The sequence below is a fragment of the Rhincodon typus genome, chromosome 25, assembly GCF_021869965.1.
Source record: "Rhincodon typus isolate 14 chromosome 25, sRhiTyp1.1, whole genome shotgun sequence".
NCBI lineage: Eukaryota > Metazoa > Chordata > Chondrichthyes > Orectolobiformes > Rhincodontidae > Rhincodon > Rhincodon typus.
In genome coordinates, this window is record NC_063356.1 from 25,333,507 (window position 1) to 25,352,498 (window position 18,992).

The window sequence follows — 18,992 nt, forward strand, 5'->3', positions numbered from 1 at the left end:
CTCTTGAACCCAAACACATGATTGTGGGTAGAAAACCACCGAGCAAAAGATTGTGACAGTGACAGGTTACACTGCCTCACAGCAGCGGTGAAGTTAAAGAAACAGACCTGAAATCATCTGGAGAAGAGCAGAACTCGAAAAATCCCTGTTTCAACATATTGTTGCTGTACCTTTAACACCAAGTAGCAGAGCTGAACAGCTACTGTGAAGAAAATGTCTCCCGATAATAAACAGAGAAACCACCAAAAATAATTCTAAGTTTGAATAAATGTCTTTTACAGCCAGTAGCAAGGAAAACAAGCACTTTTCTTAAGAAAAAAAGCAATGTGAGCATTAAAAGTGAACTAACAGCTAAGGGGATAAATCCAAACGGAAAGGCTGATGACTGGACATCTAAAGTGGATTTGACCTCTTAGAAGAAAGAGCAAAACTAGCCTAGGAGATTGAATTAAGTTTTCTAACAGTGATTTAACGATTTCTAATCTATCCACACATTGATAAAGTCATAACAAACAAAGAAAATACTTCAGAAACAGGCTTAAACTAGGTTCATTTTAAACGTTGTGAATGAAACTCATTAATTGGCTTCCAAATTATTAATCCTAACAGTGACGTGACTTTCTTCATGAAGGGATTAGTTTCATTTGGCTTCTTGTTCAGCACAACATTGTGGGCTGAAGGGCCCGTTCCTGTGCTGTACAGTTCTATATTTTATGTTCTATTTTGACTGTTTAAGTGAGAAAAAAAAGTTTAATTCAGCAACTAAGTTTTATCAACTTTAATCACTATTGGAACAAATAATATCCGAGAGAAATAAAAAAGATGGCGTATTTGATCGCACAGTGTTGAATTCGACATAAAACTGCACATCAAAAGAATCACTGCTCAGGACTCAGGTTAATATTGAGCACCAACAACCTCACTGCTGCAACATAAAATGTAGCATCTTCAATCCCCAAGAATTTTCCAAGTTTTCCATGATAACTAGCCAATTGTCACAATGAGCAATTTTGTCTCATCCAGCAATATTTAAAATTTTTGACCAGAGGATTTCAGATGGAGACAGCATTGTGCCTGTTGGAGGGGGATGAGGTAGTGGAGCATGTATCTAGTACTTCTGAGCCTGTATTTTAGAAAGTGGATTAAATCTATTGCTTTTTTCTAGTATTCATTCAGTTTCATTAGTTTGCAGTGACGGATGTGCAGATATTGGTTAACAGTGTACTTGCAATTACTATAGAACTAGGTCTTCTAGTCGGTCTCACAGGTATTTATTGCTGTAACTTTGAGAAAGATGTACAGCACAGTTCTAGGATTTAGGCAATGACAAGAGGCTAAGTTTGCCAATTCTTCAAGTATCTTCACAGGAATCACCAGTGAAACCTTTAAGGCTACTCACAGTCAAATGCAGTAATCCAACAAGAAACTAATTTCTAAAATATAGAGCAATAGAATTTAATGCTCACCCATCACTCCATGGTGAGTTTGCAGGCAAGAGGAGAATTTTAATGAAGTGGGATGGTGTAGCATGGGAATCCCCCTGCAATCTTGACTCTGCCCAATTAAATTGGCTCAAGAAGGTTCATGGACGTCTTTCAAGTCCAAATTTTGATTTGAGACTGTTGAGTGGGCAATTAATACTGACATAAGGGCCTCATTTCACTGCCAGTGTTATTCACATAGCAGTGGCCATGACAGCTGTCATGTGAGGATCTCAAAAAGCAAATCCTATTTGTTTTGATCGCGGGCTTCCTGGAGGTGGGTCCATTGTTTAAAGGTAACCAGTGATTGATCAAAAGACTGATCATCAGGAAAGGCAGAATCTGGAGAGAGTCAACCATTTCTTCTGAATCCTTCACCCTTTGCTCTTAGCCACCCACCTTTTCCCATTCATACCACCCTAACCTCACTTGCCTGAAGCCCAGTTGCTTCATTGATCCAAGGCCTCTGCTGGGTGAACTACCATCAGAAACCGCTACTCCCTCTGGTGCAGATGGGCAATTGAATGTTACTAGCCTCTGATTGACTGCTAACACTTGCAGGCAAGATTTCCTTCCCCGGTCTCCTAAATTCCAGGAAAAGCCCAAGAATGGCCAGTTAAATGCCTGACAGACAACTAATTCTAGCAGGCTTTCATAATGGAGTCAACACAGGACTCAAACCTGCAGGTTCCCCAGCCAGTGGCAAATCCCTGGTCACCAATATTAAATCCAACTGTTTGTCTCAGATTATAATTTCCACCAGTAGCCACAGCCTTTACAATGAATAGTTTGATGAAACTATCTTTTCAACAGAACAAACACTATACGGGATTGAACTATTTTCAATGTTGCTCTTATTAAAATGGAAAACTTGAGAAGGAAAATAGCATACCTTTATTAAGTTAACGAGGAACAAACAGATGGATCAAATTTGTATTACATAGACTGAAATAACTTTTAAGTGGAAATTTCTCATGTCAAACTGTGAAGAGGCATTAATGTAACGACATTAATAGAAGCTGGAGTTCAGCTGTCATTTGTTTTAGATGTGTCACTGATTTGCGGTCTTGCCTGCTGAACTGAAATAATCACAATGGCTATCCAATTTCCCACTCCCTGCCCCAAGTGAGTCTCAAGCCAAGGGCAATGCGTACTCAATTTTAAAAATGGTTTGCACTCACTGAGTTCCAATTTGCTGCTAACCAGTTGTTTATCTCTGATGCCAATATTAGACATTAAAACATTTTTAAGGTTTTTGATTCTGGCTGCAAAATTTGGCTACGCTGCTCACATTCAATTTTGATGTGGACTACGTTGAATGCACCTTGGTAAGGATGTCAGTGTATGTCGTTATGTGCCTCCTGAAAGTATGAAAGTTGTGTTATCAGTCAGAGTCTAGACTGCTTTGGGGCCACCTTTGCATTTGGAACCTGCCACTCTAATCAACACCCTCTCTCAAACACAAATGAATAAGGATGAATTCAGCTGCAGGGAGAACCTGTTACCGATGCTGTTTAAAGGATCATTGCACACCGATGCAGCAAACAGTGAAGGTATTAGTTATGACTATAATGATTCTGGGCACACCATTTGGTCCCAGGCATGGGTGCCATATCAGCTGACCCTTTTGCATGCAAAATGAGAAAGAGATGTCAACTTTATCCAAAGAAACATCCAACATTCTATACAAAACTCAACAACTTACCAATGTGCAAATCATTGAAAACAGCCTTTCAGGACAACTTGAGCAGCTTTTCCCTGGATGGCCTAGCTTTGGACTGCACAAGGGGGAAGTAGTCTGGACTATCTGGTTGACAAGCAAGAGCACCTACAGAATGACAGTGGTGGGAAGAATGTTGCCACTTTGAGAGAGGAAAACAAGCATTGTGTTTTTGTATGTAATTTCAGACCAGTCAGTGCTCCTTTAAGACAGTTACATGAAAAGAGACATTCCAGTATAAAGGTACTTGCCTCACCTTAAGTCACTCTTAGTGCAATGGAATTGTGTATTGTGTTCAGTCATAGATAACAGTGTGGAGCTGGAGGAACACAATAGGCCAGACAGCATCAGAGGAGCAGGAAAGTTGACGCTTTGGGTTGGGAAGAAGGGTCAACTTTCCTGCTCCTCTGATGCCGCCTGGCCTGTTGTGTTCCTCCAGCTCCAAATTGTGTTATCTCTGACTCCAGCATCGGCAGTTCTTACTATCTCTGATTGTGTCCAGTCAGTCATTTGTGTGTATATACTTTACAGTGGATAAGAAACCCAGACTATGTGTAAGCATGCAATATTAAGCAATGCAACCAGTTGCTTATAACCTTCAAGACATCTGTCACAACAAAAACCCAATCTTTTTGATCTACATTGCACAAGCTAATTTGTGGGGCAGCAGGTTGTAGCATACTGGCAGTGGTGTTTGAGCCAAGAAACTATGTCACCATGTTGGTGCTCTGTGAGGCCAATGCCATTTCCCCAAAGGTGGTGTCAGAAATTCTTGTAATCTGAAGCACAGATGGCAGGACAGCTGTGCGAGGCCACGTTTCACTTTGAACACAGGATCTGTAGCCTCAGCCTGAGCTTCCATTGCAGCATTGAGATATTGGGAAATTTCTACTGGCATGGAAACTGAGACATCAGCCCTCAGAGGCTGCACCATGGCTGGGTCTGGAAGTTTGCGTATGCTGTGGCTGTCATTTACTGTTTGGAAAGGATGGTCTCAGTTCTACATGAAACATTGTGTCAATTTAGAGCTGGACTCCTTCATACTCTTTGACACATGACATCAGGATTTCTGGTAGGCACCATGTATTTAAGTATACATGTTCATTAGTTATTATTTATAAGCCACATCAGCAAAGTCCCCATCTGAATCCTTTGCAACAGAACTTGTACGTTGTACCCTGTAGGAAGCTTGCGCCATCTCGGCTTTTACCTACCTTGGCTGCAGCCACTTTGTCCTGATGTTTTACCATGCACAGATCTTGTCTTAAACCGCTCTTTAATTTTGTGCAATGCTGGTGCAAATGTGAGAAAAAGTGACATTGTTTTCATTAATCTTTTTCATGAGTTTCTTTCATTCTCGTCCACAATTCCTTGTAAGCATAAAGACAAACAAAAAAGGCTGGGATGTGAGAAGCCAGCAGAAGGAAGCAGTATATGTTGACATGTCATATGAGAAGAGATTGTGAGGCCAAAGTGAGACACAAGAAGTCAGATTAGATTAGGATATCCTTATTGTTTCTGTTCCAATCCTGGACATGAGCTAGGTTGTGATTACACCAATGGTTTTCTAGTATTGTCCCTACCGTGGGGATGAAGACATGCTGGCATGTTCACTGACTGAGGGTTTGGTGCACATTGTAATCTTTGTAACCATTTTTTACGAATTTTGATTCCCACACTTGTTGAGTCTCCCACTCTAAAACATAAGCAATCTGAGGCTCAGTGGACTACTGTCCCAAGGTTTAATTTTGATATAATTGACAAGATTGATGCCGTTTCTAACAGCCCACATGAGTCTTATTTGAAGGGATAATTTACTTCTTTAAGAATAGGCTCTTGTGGTGCAGTGGAAGTGTCTCTAACCTTTAGGCCAGGAGACTTGGGTTCAAGTCCCATCTGCTCCAGGCATGTGTAATAACATCTCTGAACAGGCTTAATAGGGAACACCGTATAGTTCTTCAAGTAAGGTTTTGACCCTAAACTTTTTTTATATACAACTAGAAAGGTAATATTAGGACAATAAATCATTGGGCAACCTTATGCTGCCTGATGTTACCGTGCAGAGCTTTGTAGAAGAGATCTGGTCAAGAACAGAGACATTGTTGGTCAGCCTTCATAGGAGATTACTCAGGGTGAATATCCAGAAGGCCCAATGGCTAAGAAGGTCAATACCATCAGAATTACAACCAACATCTGAATTCAATGTGGAAAATGCTTCAATGATCTCAGCAGACCTGAAAACATGAGAATAGCCCTTAGTCATTCAATTTCTTCCAAAAACTCTTTCCAATATTCCTCTAAGCCACCCAGCAATGATGCTGAATAATTCACTCCTCTAAGTCACATCCTTCATCTTATAATCAAAAAGATACATTGCAATTTCTCTCCTTCACTTTCCAGGTACATCACCTGCTCATTGTGTTTTCTTTACATCATGTAGTAACAGCACCACCTTTTCAAATCCTAGCACTTTCACACCTAGAATTTCTCTCAGACTGCTGACCACATTTCCAATTTGACATATTTGGATTTTATGTTTATTATCTCTCCATCCTTATTCCATGTCATTATTGTAGCCCAGGACATGCTCACTATGAACAAGCTCTATGCATTTCCATTCCCCTTTTCAAAAGCCACTATTAATTCTTACCTCTCTTACCATTGGGAAAGACAACACACAATATCAGGAAGATCAAGACCGAGATAACAGACATCAACTATTACACTGCCAATTAAATACATCACTTACATTTATGTTTGGCTTTGGTCTGCTGTGTGGTATTATATCCATTTCTTTGTCAGCATTATGTGTGCTATTCATAGCAGAGTTGGTTGAATATGTTCATTATGCAAGATGATGAGACTGTTGAAAGATTTTGCAAGAACTATTAATACGAAGGGGTTTTGTGTCAGCTCGTATGGCAGGGGAATGAGAAGGTCACAAGACTCATTGTGCAATTACCTCACATCTATTGTTGCAAAGCTCTGAGATGGCTGTCTTTCCCCTGGTGATTCCTGACCTTCCCCTGGATTTTCCTCCTATGTTGAGAACTCCTGTTGCTGATGTAGATTTTTCATACATAGGCAAGTCTGGTAGGATGCAACAAACCACTGAGATTTGAGGGACACTTTGTGTAGGAGGTTTCAGATCTAGTCGTTATAATCATCCTAGTGGTCCTTTTATGTACATTGCTTACACCTGTTTTGTATGGTGAGATTTCAGTGGAATATCTTAAGCCATATGTCTTGAGTGTATCCCTTGTTCCAAGAGCAATTAACTTATCATTGGTGGAAAGGTCATAAATTGGAGGTGAGGATGAGAGGGAAGGATGATTGAACAATGAAGGATAATTGGACCCTGACAGGTACCTATGTACCTGGTTCAAGCTTGCACAATCATGTTCCTTTGTTTGGAAGTGATAGCTGGACATTACATGCTTGGATGCTACATTATATTCTCGGGTGCTGGTGTCTAATGGTCTGGAATTCTGATGTCAATCTCTGTGCAGTCAATGGCATATTCAATGAAAGGGAAGGCAATCACTGCCAAAAGTCCCTCTTCCCACCTCTACTGTTTTTTGAGGTCAACTGTTGCAAACAAAGCATCGATGACCTACTTTTTTTTATTCATTCACAGGACGAGGGCTTTGCTAACTGCCCAGGAGGCAATTAAAAATCTACCACATTGCTGAGGATTTGGAGTCACATTTAGGCCAGACCAGGTACAGATGGCAATTTCCTTCCCAAAAGGACACTAGTGAGCCAGATGGGTTTTTCCAGCATTGGATTCATAATCATTGTTACACTCTTAATTCCAGATTTTTAAAAATTGAATTCAAATTCTGCCACCTTCCATGGCAGGATTCGAACCTGGGTCCCCAGAACATTGTCTGGGTCTCTGGATTAACAGCCTTTTGATAACACCACTAGGCAATCACCTCCCTATAAATGCCTTCAACTTAATGCAGACATGTGCTACAGAGATGTCCTCTGTCGCTGGCTGAAAGAAGCTCATAACTAAGACAGAAGGATTGTGGTGAATTTGACAGTCACTGGCAAACCATTGCTCTCCAGCTAGTATCCAGCAAGTTTCATTATGCAGGGTTTGCAAGCAGCCTTCCTGGAGAAATGCAAGTTTCAGAAGCAATACTTTTTGATAGATCTAAGAAACTAAGTTATGGTCAGTGCACCTTAAATCCCAAATTGAGCAGCTGCCTCTCACATATGTTCTAATTGGTTCAGGTCATGTTTGTGCTGGTTTCTGAGACTCCTTTTGTTTTATCTGTTCTTGGGGGAGATAGAGACACCATGATAATGTCATTAGGTTAAGAATGCTCTGGTACATGTGTTTCAATCCCACTTTGGCAACTGGTGGCATTTAAATTCTAATAACAATTCTTGAACTCAAAGTCAGTATCAGTAATGGTGACCTTAAAAACTGTCATTGATTGATTACTGTTAAAAAAAAACCTGGTTCACTATTGACCTTTAAGGAGGGGAATCCACCATTGTTAGTTGGGCAGGCCTATAGGTGACTCCAGACCCACAACAATGTGGATGGTTAACTGCAGTTGGAAATAGCATAGCAAGCCACTCAGGTGAAGGGCAATTCACACTGGCCTTGCCAGTGATACCCACATCCCATAAACACATAAGGGAAAACAAATTAACCCAAATGAAATGAAATGAAATGGGCGGTGATAGCATCCAAGATAAGTAGATGGACCTTTTGAGAGTAAACAATGGATACCTATCACAACAAGGTCATCTCATAAATGAAATTATCCCACTAATCCAATGGCACATAGGTTCTATGATCCCATAAACTGCAGCTGAGTACTCAATTGAAAATTCTCCTTAGGCAGTCACTCGGATTGAGAAGCTTACTTACATATGATGGATTTAAAAGTCAGATCTGTTTGGTTTTAATGGTGGGGATTAAGGGCTGATTTCATAGCTTCAAGTTAAAATGATGTTAAGTATAAAATTGATTCCAATCTGCACTCATAAGGTCACCACCCACCCAAGGCACAACAGCTGACTCTGATAAAGTAATATTTAAAAGGGTGTTGAGCAGGAAAGAAAGCACCAAAATCATCTTCACAGCTTATAACTGCTTACCCACCCTATTTAAAATAGCTCCTTTGCATTTGAGCAGAAAATGTTCAATAAGCGTGGAAAATAACTCCGAATGGCTCAGGCCACTATGGTTAATGGAAGTAAGGTAAATGTAAAGTCACCTCAGTCTTAGAGGACCATAAATCTGCTCTCTCATTGGAAGGAGACAACTGCTGGTGGTTTTAACCTGAGCACAACTCAGGCAAGGAGCGATGTCAAGCAGTTGGGACCTTGGTGGTGTCTCAAGCAGTGTGGGAATTGAATCCATGCTGTTGCCATCACTCTGCATTGCAAACCAGCCATCTAGCCAACTGAGGATGCAGCTTTGCTGACACAAACTAATTCAACACAGACTAGTAACTAACCTAGGACTTTCTTGATGTACATTTACCACCTCAATTAGTAAAGGAGCCTTCCAAATGAGCTTTAATTTTTTCTTACACCAATGGAAACACTTAATGTTTTGGCACATACAAGCTGCAATTACAACCTTACTTAAAGATCTACTGGGTTTATCTACTGGTTTTATTTTTTCTCCCCCTAACCAGACATGTTACAACATACCTCTGAAGCAGATGGGACTTGAACCCAGTCTTCCTGGTTTAGAGGTTTACTTTAGTACTGCACCACATGAACCCTTTTTATTGGTTTCTAATTGCTAGAAATAAATGAGTATCAGCATCCAATGTGGAATACTTTTATTATATTATTCTGCAATTTTTCTCACTTTGTTTAACTGCAACAAAGGTTCATCGAAATCTGGCTAATTAATCTGCAATTTTGTAGTTGTCATTTTAAGTTAATCAGTTTGGGGTTTCTTAATTACCAGTTGGCACATTCCATCATCTTAGTTTTTGCAAGTCTATTTTCAGTATGAAGATGAAATTGTGTTGGATTGTTAACTTGCAAACACCTTTCAATTTTTTTATGCTGGCAGCTAAATGTTTCATCTTTCCATACCAAATTATATAATTCATTTTTTTAGCCAGAGAAAACCCATTTTTTTCAAGTAATGGCATAACTGGAATTTGTCAAGTGTTTGGTAACAGTTTCTGCTATTGAAAAGGTCATGTGTTGCTCTAAATTTAGTAGATGTAACTTAGGCTTGGTTAGCACAGAAGTCATTTCACCAGGTCCAAACATTTCATCAGCATACAAAATTTATTGCCGTAAATAGTTAATTATTTTCCTGATTGTACATCCCGGATGAATTGTGTTCAGCTTTTAAATAGTTAATATTGTTCAACCGTTTGTCTACAGTTGATAAAAGTGTAATTATTCATTCACATGATGGACATATAAACAGCTTGAAAGTTAAGAATTATAGCCACTTGATGACTAAAAAACAATTTAACATAAAACAAAACTCAGGAAACAGGGTAGATTTATGTATAATAGCATATAAAAAGTAGGTACAGGGATTGTGATGAATCCTGAACCTACCTGCTGTTATTACAACACAGGCAGCATGCCAATTTCATTCTGCCAGCTTGTTTTCACATTCTCCGTGTCCAGACAGCTCCAACAGTTTTTGTCCATTGGTTGCACTCATTAGTAGGGGCCTAAAATCATAACTTCCTAGTACCATTAAAGCTAGTCTGGAACTAATTGTGCTTACACCAGAAGCTTGAAGTTGTTGTTGAAGAGAAACTGGTGTAAAAAAGAGTTAGTGTTGGCACAATATGCAATACAGTGGGCTCCAACATGTTCAGACACTGCTTTGGAGGTCAGAGAAGAGAACGTGAAAAGGATAATAGAAATGTCCAACATCCAGGCTTTCCAGACACACTATCACAGGCATTGGAAGGAGACAAATGTGGAATTCAATGTTAGGACTCAAACCCCAAGTACCTAGGTGCAGAACTGTGTGGGTTTCAATGTCCTCACATGAATGAATCTTCCAATGCCATATTCAACCAATTGCAAAGGCAACTGCAGTCATTGCTGAATTGTACCAGGCAATCACTCACATACCAACAACCTCCATCAGAAGTTACATCTAATAGACATTCATTTCATCACACATTTAGCACTGCTGCAATCCTCCCACTCACATCTTGCATCTTGGTTTAAGGTATAGTATAAATGACTTGAAGGGGGAACTACACAGGCATGTGACGGAGATGGAAATATATATCGATTTAGGTTCGAAAAGATGGGAAGAAGCACAAAGTAGCATTGATAAGATGGGCTGAGTAGCTTGTTTCGGGCCTGTAAATCTTGTGTAACCTTACACATTTACAGCTGAAACTATTCAGTCATCCATTGCATAAAATGATGTATGACTGCTGTTACTTCAAACAAAACGAACATGGCGCAATAAACTATAATTTAAGAAAATGTTACGTTATAATAAAAAATATAAAATAATTTGCACAATCACAATGTTAGAGTGATATCACTCTCTCAGAGAAAAATCAGGATCTGTAATTATTAGGTGGCAACTTCAAAGGACTGTAGCCTCAGTTTTAGGCCACAATAGTGCAAAGCAATATATCTACTGATGCATGATTGATTATTTTAGATTGTAAAAGAAGTAATGATAAGTTAAATTTGATCGCTTGCATTGAGTTGAATGGGTAGATATATTTCAGAGTTTTGTTTGTATACCAACTAAAGTCTTCCTGCAGCTAATTTCTCTGGAGACCAACAATATAAGATTCTGCAGTACAATGTCTCATACTGGTTGATTGGACAACCCTGAAGTATTATTCAAGTGTGGAGTTAGTGTGCCTTCAGACCAAGTTAAAAAATGCTGCAAAATACATGCAGTATTCCCAGCTAAGACAGAGTATGTGATTTTTACACCTTTAGGTCATATGCTATGACATTGAGATAATGTCATAAGCATGTATCTTAAAGGAACATTGACATACTGACTGTATGTGAAAACACAACTTCCTACTTTTCCCAAAGATGAAAATTTCTCCCAAACAGATGTACATGCTTGCACATAGTCATATGGGGTCAATTCAATAATTTTACAAACAGCTAAATTAGAGTTTTCAAGATTAACATTTCAATTTCCAGTGAAAAGTTTTGAAAGCTTGCCAACTCATCCTGATTTGGAGATTACACACCCATCTGGAGAGATACGTATTGTTCTCTGCTGCATTTGATTAACAACTTGTTTGACTTGTTGCTTGTTGGTTTTGATGTTATTTAACATCATCATAAAATCAGCATAATCAGAGACTTCTTCCTCACCCACTTTGTGCATGATTGGTGTGCCATACATTGGTCTGACCTGTTCCCTTACAATATAACACCATGATTAATAGTGACTTCATGTGATCTGGGCGGGTTGTATATTTTAGAAACCTTTGGTGGTACATTAGTATATGGAGTTGTATTTCTAGCTTGCACCCTCTGCCAGTGTACAATTTTGGTAGTTTTCTATTTGCTTGTTCACTGTGTATCTCTTTAATTTTTCTCAGTCTTTGAAGAAGAATGTTCTTTGCTTTAGAATAGCTAGGCAAATGGTTGCTGGGCAAGATCATTTTCATTTGCCTTCTGAACAGAAACTGAGCTGGGGATGGTAATCTAGTAGTCCTTTCTCTATTGGTGTTGCACAAAATGCAGCAAAGCAATGTAAGAATCTTGCTTTGCTGCTCAACACCGCCCATTGATTTGATGGTATCTACTTTAAGTTCTGCTAGGCCAGCTGAGCATAAACAGTGCAGAGATAATATACTACGGGTCATTTGCCACTTGATGAATCAGGAAAGTCGTGAAATGATTTGTCAGTATACTCTAGTCTGCTGTCACACACGATCCAAATAAACAGAAAATAGTGCTCATCATGTCAGCAGCAGTCACACTTGTATTGGTAAGTCATTGAACAATAGGAAATTTAGAGAAATAATCAGTCACAGCAATGTTATTTTCCTATGCACTGTCAACACCCCTGTTGCTACTTTCACTCAAGGTGTGGATGAACTTTGTGTGCATTTACAGGCCTCCTTCACTTTTGGGACCGATATGTTTGGAATGTCTCACATATGTCTGTGAGTCATTGAAAATCCTGATTCATCTCAAGCCCATACACAGATTTGTGTGTTAACTATCTTTGCGTTCAGTACCTATCTATGCCTGATGTAACATAGACATGATATCTTGGTCTAATACTTTTGCTATTTTGGCTTGTTTACTAGTGAACATGAATTATCATTATATCCTTATTTCATCTTAGTGCAGTCAAACTGAACTAATGTTCTTAGGTACAAGAATTAATATCAGGGCATCCTGATATTTTTCAACTCTTGTATTTGCTCAGCTTTGGCAGTTGCCAATTGCAACTGTGGACATTGGCTCTGTCAAAGTGTAACAGATCACCGTGAGAACATCTTCAACTTCACAGCCAAGAACATCAACGCATAGATCAAGAGCAATTCCTTACTTGGATTGTCTGTTCAAAGTGTCAGACATATTCATCTTTGTACCCAGCTCAGACCGAAATGTTGAAACATGCTAAATAGGAGTAGAAGTAGTTCATTTGATGTACCAGTTACTTCAGCATTCAATATGATCATGGCTGATCAATTATCTCATCTCTATACTATTTGAGTACTTATCCGTTTTTCCAACTCTCTGTTTCCTGCCACTCAACCAATTTTCTATCCATGTCACTAATTTGCCCTAAATTATGTGGGTTTCCACCTTAGCTAACACTGTTTTGTGTGGGACTTTATCAGAAGTTTTCTGCAAGTCCATATAAACAACATCCATCAACTTACCTCTGTCCACCATCTTTTTCACCTCTTCAAAAATATCTATAAAAATTGTCAGGCATAACCTACCTTTCATGAATCCATGCTGACTGACTAAAATTTTTAGAGATGATCAGCTATCCTATCCTTGATTACAGACTCCAATAATTTCCCTGGCATGGATGTCAGGCTAACTGGTCTGTAATTCCCCGGTTTCTCTCCTTCATCCTTCTTATTGAGCAAGGTGACATGAACATATTTCCAATTCACAGGTACAACTCCTGAATTCAGAGAATTCTGAAAGGTTACAGTTAGAGCATTGGCAATATGCTCTCCTACCTCCTTTAACACCCATTGATGGAAACCATCTAGTCCTGGACATTTGTCACTATTCAGTTCCATTAATTTCCCTGTTATTGATGATTTACTTAAGTTAATTTTGTTTAGACTCTGTTCCTGATACTCCATTAATTTATTTGGGACTTCCAGTAAGCCATCCTCTTTTTCTACCATGGATACTGAAGCAAAATGATTATTCAGCATGTCTGCCATTTTCCCGTGGTCATTGACAACATCCCCACTCTCAGCCTTTAGTGGGCCAGTAGTACTCTCAACCAGAGGTAGGAGGTGGTGTCGGAGAGTTGATGCCTGGCCTTCACAAGCTTCAAAATCTCCCCTCCCCCTACCGCATCCCAAAACCAGCCCAGCTCGTCCCCGCCTCCCTAACCTGTCCTTCCTCCCACCTATCCCCTCCTCCCACCTCAATCCCCACCCCCATCTCCTACCTACTAACCTCATACCGCCCCCTTGACCTGTCCATCCTCCCTGGACTGACCTATCTCCTCCCTAACTTCCCACCTACACTCACCTTTACTGGCTCCATCCCCGCCTCTTTGACCTGTCTGTCTCCACTCCACCTATCTTCTCCTCTATCCATCTTCTATACGCCTCCCCCTCTCCTCCTATTTATTTCAGAACCCCCTTCCCCTCCCCTATTTCTGAAGAAGGGTCTAGGCCCAAAACGTCAGCCTTCCTGCTCCTCTGATGCTGCTTGGCCTGCTGTGTTCATCCAGCTGTACACCTTGTTATCTCAGATTCTCCAGCATCTGCAGTTCCAACTATCTCAGTACTCTTAACCAGCTGCTTTCCCTTTGTATAACTATAAAACTCTTCTAATTGTCTTTTATGTCCTTTACAGGTTTCCTTTTATAATCCTTTTTAGTGACTTGTATAAGCTGTTTTGTGGCCATTTATTCGTCTTTCTATTTATCCCATTCTGTGGGATCTGCACTGTTCTTTACATTTTTATAAACCCTTTATTTTAATTTTATGCTGTCCCTTACCTCCTTAGATGTCCATGGCTGTTTTTATTTGTGAGGTGGAGCTTTTCCTTCTCATGCAAACTGTTTCTGAATTATATTAAATGTTTCTTTGAACATCCCCCACTGTTTCTTGGTTGTTTTACCTATTAGCAGAGCTTCCCATTTCACTGTGGACAGTCTATGCCTGATCCCAGTAAAGTCTACCTTACTTAAATCCAAAATTCTTTTACTCTGGTATTTGTCTTCATGCAGTTTCACACCTACTTAGCTGGCAAGAAATTTACTATTGAAACAGATCATAATACACTAAAAGTTAAGTGATTACACTACTATGTTTGCAGCATTTACTTATCAAGGGTGCAAGTATATGACTTTGACATGAGACATAAACTAGGTACCAAGATGATTACATCTGACACACTGAGCAGTCTACACATCTCACACAAAGCCCCAGATATTTATCTTGATATATATGTTGATGTTACAGGCTGTGAAGTTAAATACAAACACATTCAACAACAGGGGGAGGCCCGGCATCTCCTTCAGACTGCTTCATCTATCAATAACATCATGGCTGATCCAATTGCATCCTCAAATGCACATTTCCGCCTACACCAACAACCTTTCAATACCTTATTTAAAAATAATCTGTCTAACGCTGCCTTAAAAATATTCAAGAACACTTTTTCTGCCATCTTTATTTCAGTTTCAAAGACTCATGATCCTCTGGGAGAAAAAAAAGTCACCTAATCTCTGTTCCAAATGGGCGATCCCTGATTTTTACACAGTAGCCTGAGTTCTAAATTTGTCTATAAAGGAGAAGTCAAAACTCTTCAGGATTTTATGTGTTTCAGTCAAGGCACCTCTTACTCTTCTAAACTCCAGCAGATAAAAAATTAGACTGTCCAATCTTTCAGCATAAGACAATCCACCCATTCCAGGAATAAATCTAATAAACCTCTGAATTGCCTGCAACTCATTTACATCCTATCTATAAGACCATAAGACCATAAGACATAGGAGCTGAAATTAGGCCATTCGGCCCATCGAGTCTGCTCCGCCATTCTATCATGGCTGATAAGGTCCTCAACCCCATTCTCCCACTTTCTCCCTGTAACCTTTGATCCCCTTGATAATCAAGAACCTATCTATCTCAGTCTTAAATGTACTCAATGGCCTGACCTCCACAGCCTTCTGTGGTGGTGAATTCCATAGATTGACCACTCTCTGGCTGAAGAAGTTTCTCCTTACCTCCGGTCTAAAAGGTCTTCCCTTTACTCTAAGGCTGTGCCCTTGGGTCCGAGACTCTCCTACCAATGGAAGCATCTTCCCAACAACTATTTTGTCCAGGCCATTCAGTATTCTGAAAGTTTCAATTAGATCCCCCCTCATCCTTCTAAACTCCAATGAGTATAGTCCCAGAGTCCTCAGCTTTCCATTCCTGGGACCATTCTCATGAACCTCCTCTGAACCCACTCCAGGGCCAGTGCATCCTTCCTGAGATATGGGGCCCAAAACTGCACACAATACTCCAAATGTGGCCTGACCAGAGCCTTATAAAGCCTCAGTAGTACATCCCTGCTTTTATATTCAAGTCGTCTCAAAATAAATGCCAACATTGTATTTGCCTTCCCGACTACTGACTCAACCTGTAAATTTACCTTGAGAGAATCCTGGACTAGAGCTCCCAAGTCTCTTTGCACTTCAGACTTCTGAATTTTCCCCCCATTTAGAAAATAGTCCATGCTTTTATTCTTCTTACCAATGTGCATGACCTCACACTTTCCCACGTTGTACTCCATCTTAAATAAGATGACCAATATTTTATACAGTACTCCAGATGCGATTTCACTAGTATGTTATATAACCTCCGATAATCATGGCCTCTTTATTTCTGTGTTCAATTCTCCACACAATAAATGATAATATTCAGATGCTTTCCTAATTACTTGCTGTACTTGCATACTAACTATTCATGTATAGGGACACATCAAACTGCATCTCAGAGTTCTACAATCTCTCACAATTTAGATAATATCCTATTTTTTGTATTGTTCCAGCTTGCATCGACAATTTCACATTTTCCAACATTGTAATCCATTGCCATTTTTTGTTCACTCACCTAACCACACTACATATTTTTGTACCCTCCTTATCTTCTCTTCATGTGTTAATTTCTCATCTACCTTTGTGGCCTCGGCAAATTTGACAAACAGAAGTTCCATCCTCTCATCTAAATCATTGACATTAATTTTAAACTGTTGAGGTTCCAGCACTGATCTCTGTGGCACACCACCCATTGCATCTTTCCACAGTCAAAAGAACCCATTTACACCTACACAATGCTTTCTGTTAATTAACCAATCATCTGTCCAATATGCTACCTCTCTATATCATGAGCACTTACTTTACTCAATAACCTTTGATGTGCCACCCTGTTAAATGCCTTCTGGAAATTTAAGTACAGCACACCCATCATTTCCTCTTTATCCGCAATACGTATTACCTCCTTAATGAACTTCAGTAGACTGGTCAAACATGATATCCTTTTAACAAAACTACGTTGACAGTGGTTAACTTGCATTTATCTGAGTGGCCTGTTATAAAATCCTTTATAATAGCTCCTAACAGCTTCCTTATGGCAGATGTTAAGGTAATTAGCCTATAGTTTCTTGCTTTCTGTCTTTCTAACTTTCTAACTTTCTTTTTGACGAAAGGACTTACATTTATTATCTTACAATTTAATGTGACTGTTCTTGAATCAAAATTAAAAGTAATGCATTAGCTGTCTCACGAGTCACTCCTTTGATGACTGTAAGATGAGGTCCATTAGGACACAGGGACCTGTCAGCCTGCAGCTCCAACAAATTACTCAAAACCATTTTAGTGGTGATTGTGATTTTCCTGTGTTGATCCCTTCCTTCCATTTCTTGATAAATTGCTTCTTCTGGGCATAGTGAGACAGGTACAAAATACCTATTCAGTTCTTCTGCCATTCACCTATTTTCTATAAGTAATTTTCTAGTCTTACTTTCTACAGGACCAACGCTCATTTTGTTTGATTCTTTTCTTCTTTAAATAAATGTAAAATTCGTACTATTGCTTTTTATATTTCTGAATAGATTTCAATTTACTTTTTCTCCTCATTAATATTTTAGTCACTCCTTTTTGAATATTTTATCCAATCTTCTGACCTGCAATCTATTACTTCACAACTGTACGTTTTCATTAAAAATTTTTATCCAATCTTGAACATTTCTAGTTAACAAAGAATAGGAATTCATGGGTCCTTTTCAAATTGGCAGGCAGTAACTAGTGGGGATCATTGCTGGGGCCCCAACTAGTCACAATATATATTAATGATTTGGTTGAGGGTACAAAATATTACATCTCCAATTTGCAGATGATACCAAGTTGGGTGGGAGGATGAAACGTGTTGAGGATGCAGAGATCCTTCAGCTTGAACTCGACACGTTTGGTGAGTGAGCAAATCAATGGTGGATGCAACATAATTTGGATAAATGTGAGGTTATTCACTTCGGAAGCCAAAACAAGAAGGCAGATTACTACCTGGATGGCTGTAAATTGGGAGAGGGGAGTGTGCAGTGGGACCTGGGCCTCCTTATGCACCAGTCGCTGAAGGTAAGCATGCAAGTTCAGCAGGCGGTAAAGAGGGCGAATGGTATGTTGGTCTTCATTGTAAGAGGTTTCGAGTACAGGAGAAGGGATGTGTTGTTGCAGTTGTACAGCGCCTTAATGAGACCACACCTAGAATATTATGTGCAGTTTTCATTTCCACTTCCAAGGAAGGATGCTCTTGCTCTTGAGGGAGTGCAACAAACGTTTACCGGGATGATTCTGGGGATGGTGGGTCTGATGTATGAGGAGAGATTGTCTAGGTTGGGATTGTTTTCACTAGAGTTCAGACAAATGGTGGGGGGTCTCATAGAGACTTATGAAATTCTAACAGGACTGGACAGGGTAGATGCAGGGTGGATGTTCCCGATGGTGGTGTCTCCAGAAAAAGGAGTCACAATATGAGGATTCGGGGTGGACGATTTAGGACGGAAATGAGGACACATTTCTTCACCCAAAGAGTGGTGAGCCTATGGAATTCATTATCGCAGGAAGTAGTTCATGTCAAAATATTGAATGTATTCAAGAGGTAACTAGATATAGCACTTGAGGCAAATGGGATCAAAGGTAATTGGGAGAAAGCAGGATTAGGCTATTGAGTTGAACGATCAGCCATGACAGTGAAGAATGGTGGATCAGGCTTGAAGAGCCGAATGGCCTCCTCCTGCTCCTATCTTCTATGTCCCTATGTTTCCATGTAATCACATAAGATGGGTCCATTTCTTGGAATTTTTCTTAACAGCCTTAATGTACCCATTCTTTACATTCTGAAATATTCCCATAAATGTCTGCTACTCCACCTTCACTGGGCTATCCTTTAACTAAATTTAGCGAGTTCTGCTCTCATGCTGTCATATTTGAAATACTTTTGGACCCACACTTCTTTCCCTCAAATTGAATTCAATCATATTATAGCCACTGATACCTAAGTTGTACCTTAGAGGATATAGAGATACATTCACTATGAGATCATTAACTTGTCTTATCTCATTGCACAATACCACAT